This window comes from Canis aureus, chromosome 11 (genome assembly GCF_053574225.1).
Source record: "Canis aureus isolate CA01 chromosome 11, VMU_Caureus_v.1.0, whole genome shotgun sequence".
NCBI classification, from domain to species: Eukaryota; Metazoa; Chordata; class Mammalia; order Carnivora; family Canidae; genus Canis; species Canis aureus.
This window is the reverse complement of record NC_135621.1, coordinates 30,942,171-30,951,203: the sequence shown is the minus strand read 5'-3', so window position 1 is coordinate 30,951,203 and position 9,033 is coordinate 30,942,171. Positions and strand designations below refer to the sequence as shown.

At 50.6% G+C, this 9,033-nt stretch overlaps 1 long non-coding RNA gene across 1 annotated transcript; it reads left to right on the top strand.

Annotated features, from left to right (window-relative positions):
• Nucleotides 1-547: 547 nt before the first annotated feature.
• Nucleotides 548-8,791, top strand: LOC144323008 (uncharacterized). The gene is made up of 3 exons (XR_013388566.1): nt 548-849; nt 7,803-7,889; nt 8,392-8,791. It is a non-coding gene; the product is annotated as an uncharacterized LOC144323008 (long non-coding RNA).
• Nucleotides 8,792-9,033: the final 242 nt, after the last annotated feature.

The window sequence follows — 9,033 nt, the reverse complement described above, 5'->3', positions numbered from 1 at the left end:
AAAAAAAAAAAAAAGAAAGAAAAGAAAAGAAAAAGAAAAAAGAAAGAAAAGAAAAGAAAGGAAAGAAAAGTTATGAAGAGGAGAGGGGAGAAGACTGGAAGAAAGAAGAGAAGAGAAAAGAAGAAAAGAGAAAGAAGGGCAGCCCCAGTGGCGCAGCGGCTTAGCGCCGCCTGCAGCCCAGGGTGTGATCCTGGAGACCCTGGATCGAGTCCCACGTCAGGCTCCCTGCATGGAGCCTGCTTCTCCCTCTGCCTGTGTCTCTGCCTCTCTCTCTCTCTCTGCATCTCTATGAATAAATAAATAAATAAAATCTTTAAAAAAAAAAAAAGAAAAGAGAAAGAAGAGAAAAGAAAGTTTCAATAGGGCCATAAATCCCATCAGCCACACGAGGGCTGAAGGACCATGTGACTATCCCTTCTCAGTTCCGTGGGAAAGTATTTGGAACTTAGAATCCTGCGCCTAGCTAAAAATCACTTATATGAAAGGGGAAAATAAAGACATTTATAAACATGCCAAAGCCCAGACCCAGAGTCACTTTCAATCAACAGGAAAATGAAGCCAAGAGCAAGGTTTGTAGTGCAGAAAGCAGGGGGCCGAGCTCTGACCCTTCTCGGGGACTCTCTCCCCTCGGACCTCCATGCGCTGCAGCTGGAGCCCAGGGACCTTGCCCACCTCTGACTTCTCCCTCTGATGATTGCCCGGACGCCGCTGCCTTGACCTTTAAGGGCGCACTGGCCCGGGGGAGTGCCCTGAGCCGCAGCAAACCATTTTGCTGTGGCACTGCAACCTCGAAGCTCCTGCCTAGATTAGGAACCCTGCGTAGCCAGGGCCATATCGTCTACATAACGGGTCAGTATTGGCTGATCTTTACCAGCTCTGTCTCTCTCCTTTCACACATGATAGGGTCTCTGCTGCTGCCAGCCTCCCCTTCCCCATCTGAGCTGCTCGAAACACCTGCTCCAAATTCAGTCTGCTGGAGTTTCTCCTCTCAGTCTCCCCTCCATCTGCCTTTCAGCCTCCTTCCCCTCCCCCTCCCCCTCCCCCCTTCCCCCCAGCTTCTGCACTTGCCTGGGTGTTCTGGACTCAATCTCCTGATCCGTATAATCAGAGCCAAGGAGGTGGAGGGCTTATCAAGACCCCGCCATGTGCCAGGCAGTGGTCGAAGCCCTTCGTGTGGATCAATGAACTCCCTTCTCGTAGCTTGTCCTATGGAATGAGAGCTATTATTCATCCCATTCTTTCAGATGGGGAAAGCAAGGCACAGAGAGGGGAGTAGCTTGCTTGGAGGCTCACAGCAGCTGATAGCTAGAGCTAGGCTTCTACCTTGGCGGTCTTGCTCTTAACCATAATGAATTTCTGGGGCACTGCTCTGAACCTTTGCCAACCAGTAAATGCCCAGAGATTGAAAAATTTGTGGGATGTACTCAGGATGGGAGAGAACAACAGAGCAGAACTACAGGATTAGGATTGGAGTTAATGGAGGGCACCTGGGTGGCTCAGCAGTTGAGCATCTGGCTTCAGCTCAGGTCATGATCCCAGGATCCTGGGATCGAGTCCCACATTGGGCTCCCCGCAGGGAGCCCGCTTCTCCCTCTATGTCTCTGTCTCTCTCTGTGTGTCTCTCATGAATAAATAAAAATCTTAAAAAAACAAAGGATTGGAGTTAATGGGAGATAGCAAGTGGAAATGAGTTTGGAAGGCAGGGCACGCACAGAATGGTCATATGTGACGTGAGACATGTAGGTAGTTGTAGAGTTTGCAAAGGCTATCTGGGTGGGCCTTTCACACTCCAGCTGATCCAGGTAGCGATACTCGGAGAGTTGGGTTCAAGAGGATCATCACTTTTGACCTTTTACAGATGATGAGTCTGATGCTTAGAGAGGTTAAGTGACTTGCTCAAGGCCACACAGCCAAGTAATGGCAGAGCAGAGGCACTTGAACAGTAGAGCCACCTGACTCCAGGCACAAATAACTAGAGCGTGAGGTCCTGATGGTTGGTACAAAATGCCAGTCAGTGCTTCAGCCATATTTGTTAACTGATTCTCTGCAGTTATAAAACATGTTGTTTCTATTAATATATCTACTATTTGTCCTCTGGACAAAGACAAGTAATATTCTTGGTTTGGGTTCCACAAGGGAAGGATTTCCTCCTCCACCCATTCAAGTCCAAAAATTGCTGCCCCTGCAGCTGCCCAGCCCTCGCCAAACAATCCAAGTTTGGAACGGAGACCAGGCAGGAGGGGAGGAGCAGAGGGAAGGGAACAGGAAACCAGGAGAACTTTTATTTTCCATGATGTAGGAGTGACCTCCACCCGTTTTCATCAGAAATTTTTAAGATGCTTTACATCTTTTTTTTTTTTTTTTCCCCAGTTACTTGGCTGTTAGGGTAGATGGGAGGGGAGGAGGGAGGCAGGATGGTAGAGATCAAGGCAAGGGCCCACCTCGCCTCTAAACACTGCAGAACACTTGTGTTTTCACAGAGATGTTGCTGGAAACAAACAGGGACCTGTGGCCCCCTGGAGCCAGCCCCCAGAGCATACCTCGGTCTTCTTCCCCTCCTGGCTGTGGGGCAAGGACCCTGTGAAGGATGGCCTCGGGGACCTAGCGGCTTCCCTGCCCCAGTCCCTTCTGATCACACTGGAATGTCCCTTCAGCTAGCTTCCCTGCCACCCCGTGTCCCCCCGTCCTTGCCTGGCCCTGGGGAGGCCAAGGTGAATGCCACCTGGTCTCTGTTCTTGAAGATCTCGCCACTGACGAGGGAGCCACACGTACGTGTCATGCCTCTAATCCAGAGCATGCGTGAAGCAGGGGCTCCCGGGGCTCTGTGGGGGACAAGAAGCTAGGACCGTACTACAGGACAAAGACTGGTGCTGTTGACCAGCGCCGGAACCACGGCTCCATGGCTTCCTCTCTCTGTGACCCTGGCAGGACTTCTCTAGGTTTCAGATCCCCCTGCTGTGAAATGGGGACACGGCACCACTCACCTCGCAGGGCTGTTGAGAGGAGAAGTAGCATCGCGGGGACAGTGCAGCCCTCAGCTCTCAGAGCAGAAAGTGGGATCTTGGGAGGAGGCCCCTGGAAAGGCGGCGGTGGAGGGATGGGGGCTGAGGTCCCTAGCAGGAGGGGGGCTGGAAGCCAACAGAAGCAGCCCCCTCCCTGGTGCCTGAGAGTCCGAGCAAAGGTTCAGCAGGGAGGAGAGGTAGGACAGGCCCAGAGGGAAGGGGATTGGGGCCAGGGCCCACGTGTGTTGGAGAGCCCGTGCACCTGTCTCTGGATCCAAACTGGACCCACCCGGGCCCAGGCAGGTAGCTTCCTGCCGGGTTGGGAAATTATTTTGCCCTGGGATTTTACTGCCTGGGGGGTGTTTTTAGGGTCCAGTTCCGTTACCAATATTCCTGCAACAGATGTGGAGGAGGCAGACACGGATTGCACGGTCTCCATTGGGGAGCAGGGAGGGGACAGGGGAGGGACAGAGTCAGCTGCCAGTTCTGGAACCATCCCTGGGGTCCTCTTGTGCGGCCATCGCCTCTCCTCTCCCTGGGCATGCCACTGAGGACAACGTCGGGGTCCGTAAGAGGTGCCCATGTGAGAAGGCCTGCACCCTGAATCCTAGAGCGCCAGGGCTGGGACAGCACCCTGCTCAGCCCACCCACTGTACAAGGAAGGAAGAGAGGAAGGAGCACCTGAGGTCACATGCTCCACCTCGCTGGCAGGTCCCCACCGAGAGCCGATGTCATCGTGTTCTGCTGTGGATAGAGAGAGCCAGCCACCTGCTGCCGCCCCCCAGCACGTTGGCTGTGATAGGACACCTCACCTTTCAGGAGTTTGCTACACTAACAACAATGCTGAGCCACACAATGGGGAATATTATCTTCCCCCATTTTCCTGATGAAGGAATCAAAGTTCAGAGGGGCTGGATGACCTCTCCAAGGTCACAGCGTGGGGACCCAGATTGTTTTGCTGCAGGGACTATGTCCATCCCACTAGCTCAGGAAGTCCTCAGAGCAGTGCCACCGTGCTCCAACCTTAGAATTTTGCTGCCTTTGAAAGCAGCTCAAATCCCAGCAGGCATCCGAGAGTGTCGCTTCAGTATGGCAGGTGCAGGAGTCTGTGCCTTCCCTTGGATTTCTGCTACCTCTTATGTCCCAGCAGTGCCCAGGTGGATTGATTTAGGTTAAAACGTTGGATTTATGTAACATCTTGTAATGCAGGGAACAAACTCAGGCTCATGGTTGCAGATCTGTGTTTGAGTCCTGTCTTTGCCTTCTGGTACCGAATGATCTTGCTTAGATCAATCACGAAACGTGGAGGGTTTTTGGACCAAGTAATAAAAGTCCATGTCACAAAAGTCAGAAGTGTATAAACTGAAAAACAAACTTCTCTCTCAGCCTGCTCCTAGCTCCTTGGCATCTCGTCCCAGAGGCAATCGCTTATTTCCCTGCATCTTGCAAAGATGCTCAATGAACGTGCAGGCATTTTGTGCTCAATTGTAAGATGAAGGCTACAGCTACTTTAAGGAGCGAGGTCTCAGTGAGCGCTCAGGTTTCATGCCCGATAGGAAGCCAAAAAGATTGTGCCGCCTTCGATCTGCCTTCTGTGGTCCCTCCTGGCCTTCTGCTTCCTGAGAGCAAAGGTGTGGTGGACCTGGAGGAAGCAGGGAGAGTCAAAGGGTCAAAATGCCTGTGCTTTATCCTCAAATGGATCAGCAAAAATATTAATGGTAATAATGCAACTAGTAATGAGGAGCGACAAAATGTTAACCAATGATGATTCTCGGGTAATGGCACACATGAATTTACAGCACCCTTCTTTCAACTTTTCTGCAAGCTTGAACAGTTTTTCCAAATGGAAACTTAGGGGGAAAAACAAGAGATGACTTAGGAAACCAGGAAATCTAAGTCCGGGCAGCCAAGAGCAGGAGTGGAATAAAAGCCTGAGTGGTTGGCAGCTGCTCAGGGCGGGCGTGACATGCCGGGAAGGCGGTGGGGTGTGGGCCAGCTAGGAGGCCAGCCAGCCGGTGCCGAAACTCTGCAGTGAATCCATCTCTTGGTCCTGAACCGCAGCCAGGGGGAGGCAGAGCAGGGTCATGTCATGGTTTTAATGCGTATTTCCCATTTTCTAATGGTGTTTGTTGGCCATTGTCTCGGAATTCCTGTTCATGCCTTGTGTCTGTCTCTCCATTAGGTTGTTTTTTCCTTAATGGTTTGAATAATTCCCCCTACAGTCTCGATAATAATCCTATGTAACATATGTGTTGAAAATATCTTCATCTAGGTTGTAGAGGTTTTTTTGTTTTGTTTTGTTTTGTTTTGTTTTTTCACTCCTTTAGTGGTACCTTTTGAAGAATTTTTTTTGAAAGATTTTTATTTCTATATTTGAAAGAGAGCATGAGCAGGGGGGAGGGACAGAGGGAGATGGAGAAGGAGACTCTCCGCTGAGCAGGGGCCCTGATGTGGGGCTTCACCTCAGGACCCTGGGGTCATGACTAGAGCCAAAGACAGACGCTTAACCGACTGAGCCACCTAGGTGCTCCTTGAGGAATTTTAATATAGTGAAATTTATGAATCTTCTTTCTTGAACGTTTTGTGTCTTTTATTTTTTAAGAAATCCTTCCCTGGAGTACCTCGGTGACTCAATTGGTTAAGAACCCGACTCTTGATTTTGGCTCAGGTCATGACCTCAGGGTTGTAAGATGGAGCCATGTGTTGGGCTCTGTGCTCAGAGGGGAGTCAGCTTGAGATTGTCTCTATTCCTTTCCCTCTGCCTCTCCTCACACTCTCACACATACACATTCTCTCTTTCAGATAAATCAACAAAAAGAAGGAAAGAGGGGATCCCTGGGTGGCTCAGCGGTTTGGCGACTGCCTTTGGTCCAGAGCGTGGTCCTGGGATCTGGGATCGAGTCCCGTGCTGGGCTCCCAGCATGGAGCCTGCTTCTCCCTCTGCCTGTGTCTCTGCCTCTCTCTCTCTCTCTCTGAATATCATGAATAAATAAAATAAAAATCTTAAAAAAAAAAGAAGGAAAGAAAGAAATCTTTCCCTACCCCAAGGTCATAGAGATACTATCCTTTTTTTTATCTTAAAAGTCTTGGTGTTTTGCCGTTCATATTTATATCTGGAATTGATTTTATTATGGTGTGAGGTAGCGATCCGTTCTCACTTTAAAAAAAATTTTTTATTTCTTAATTTGAGAGAGAGAGAGAGAGAGCTGGTGTGCATGGTGGGGGGAGGAGGGCAGAGGGAGAAAGAGACAGACCCTGTGTGACCCTGAGATCATGACCTGAGCCAAAATTAAGAGTCAGATTCCCAGCCAACTGAGCCACCCAGGTGCCCCTTTTGTTCTCATTGTTTTTTCCTTTGTCTCCTCACCCTTGTTTGCAGACCTGCTGGAAAATAGACTCATGCTGGAGACACCAACCCAGGGCAGCTTCCAGCAATGAGGAGAGGGAAAACTCATAAGTGGTCCTGGTGCAAAGTCTAATGTTGACACCTTCTGACCACACACAGTAGCCAGAGGCAGTCTTTAGGTGAAGGTACAGGGAGGGAGGAGGACTTTAGTAAAGAATGGAAGACCCACGCAGGAGGGGTTGTGGCGTCAGTAACCAGGGTGATCCTGTAGTGGCCCTAGACACTCAAGGCAGTTGAGGAATTAAACTTCTCTCCAGAGGGAGCCAGGAGTCAGAGGGGACAACACTGGTCTGAGCAGAGACCCCAGCCCTCTCTTGCCTGTTCCTCCTCCAGCTGAGCACTGCCTGGACTTATAGGCTCTCAGCCTCAACAAAGCACCCGCCCCCTCCCACTGACCCCCCTTGCCCTGGGCCTGAGCTCCCCTAGACTGCAGTGTGGAGCATAGAGAAGTGCCTGATGAGGAGTCAGAGACACACAAGTGGGAGGGGGCCTATCACTTCCTGCAGAAGCAAGCCCAGACCTCTCACTGCATGTGGCACAAAAACCACACTGCCTGCGTGAGCATTAGTGCTGCCCAGTTGGTAGGATGACCTGGGGACCAACAGTACCCCTGGGCCATCCTGCAGAGGGGATTTTTTTTTTTTTTTTTTTTGCAAAGGGGATTCTAATGACAATCTACCCAAGCAGGTTATCGTGAGGCCTGAGGATAATGACGCAAACAGTTGGTGCTCAGTACACAACGGAAATTCATCATTTGCATGCAGCTACAGAGCTGATAATCAAGCCCATGACAATTTATCTCCTGTGGCTCCATCCATTTCTGCGATGCTGAGCCACTCCTGTGTGTTGTGACCATCTATCTTGGGGTCTGCTTAGATACATCATGGCCCATCCATAGGTTGGAACAGCATGTAGTCATTCAAAGGAAGAGAATCCACGTGAACCAACTGATTAAAAAATATGGTCCAGGGCAGCCCCAGTGGCTCAGTGGTTTGGCGCCGCCTACAGCCCAGGACCTGATCCTGGAGACCCAGGATCAAGTCCCATGTCGGGCTCCCTGCGTGGAGCCTGCTTCTCCCTCTGCCTGTGTCTCTGCCTCTCTCTGCGTGTCTCTCATGAATAAATAAATAAAGTTTAAAAAAAATATGGTCCAGATATGCTACTAATTGGAAAAGGCGAGATCAGGAGCTGTGTAAAGGAGGATGCTACCATGCCATACTTGAAAGCACATTGCTCAGCACACACATGTGCTGGTGTATGCGTGGGGGCCTCCAGTAGCACACGTTCCTTTTGGGGAAAGGGCCCAGCAGAGCCGGCCTTTACTTTTCTTTTCTCCTCTTTCTGCATGATTGACATTCCCTATCAACATGGATGCGGGGCGAGTGATTCTGCAGTGGCCTTGGGTCTCAGTGCTTTTCATGGATGGGCTCCACATCATCGCCTCACCACAAGCAAGCTCTATTGCTGTCCCCACTTTACAGGTAAATGAAGCAAGGTGCAGAGAGATTGAGTAACCTGCTGAAGGACACACAGCAAATCAGGAGTGGAGCTGGGATTCAAATCCAGACAGTGAAGTTCCAGGGTCTCCACTTGCTATGTGACATTATTTCTTAATGTATTCTTTATCTGTTTGAAAAAGTCACACCATATTTCCGTTTGGAGAGAAAGAGAGAGAATCTTGAGCAGGCTACACACTGAGTGCGGAACCCAACAGGGGGCTCAGTCTCATGCCCCTGAGATCATGACCAAGCCAAAATCAAGAGTCAGACACTTAACCAACTGTGCCACTCAGGCGCCCCTCAGGCCATTTTAAAATTCTATATGCATGTGTGTGTATTTTTTAAATAGAAACAACAAATGCTCTATGATGAATTGTTTCATAATCTGTATTTTTTAAAATTCCAGTCACTATACAGCACTATATTATTTTCAGGTGTACAATGTGGTACGTACTCTATCATTCTTCTTGTCTGTTCTTTTCAGGCCTGACCACAGCCTGATGGGAGGCACAGGAGAGGGAAGGACATGACTTTGGGAGTCAGATGATGTCCATCCTCATCTCTGCTCTGTGTGAATTGTGGCAGGATCCTGGCCAGGCCCCTTCCCCTGCCTGACCTCAGCCTCCATCTGTAGAGCGAGGATGACCCTGAAGCCAGTGACCTCCACAGGCCCTCCTGCTCAAGGATTCTCTGGCTTTCTCTGGTCTATTTTTGCCTGACACCTCTCCCAGGGGCCTGTGGGCCTGAGCTAGTTTCCCTGGCTGGCCCCGATCCAGGCAGCTCAGGTGGAGAGCGCCAAGCTAATGAGGCCAAGGTCATGGGCCAGTTAGCGGCTCTTGGAGAAAACCGTGGCTCTGCAGCCAGAACACAGCTCCCCCATCAGTCACTGGGCTGGGGGCGGGTGGGGGGGAGATGATGAGAGCAAAGCTGGCTCCTGCAAGTCATCACTTCCAGTAGGAGCCACTGGGAGCCCAGGTCCCATTGCCCTTTGTGACTGTACTCAGCATGCTTGTCTCCCAATCACACTGAGAAGCTGGGAGTATATGGGGGTGGGGGTGGGGGGTGGGGGTGGGGAGAAGACTAGATGGTTTATTGAGTGCATCCCCTGCCTGCAAGCAGACTCACA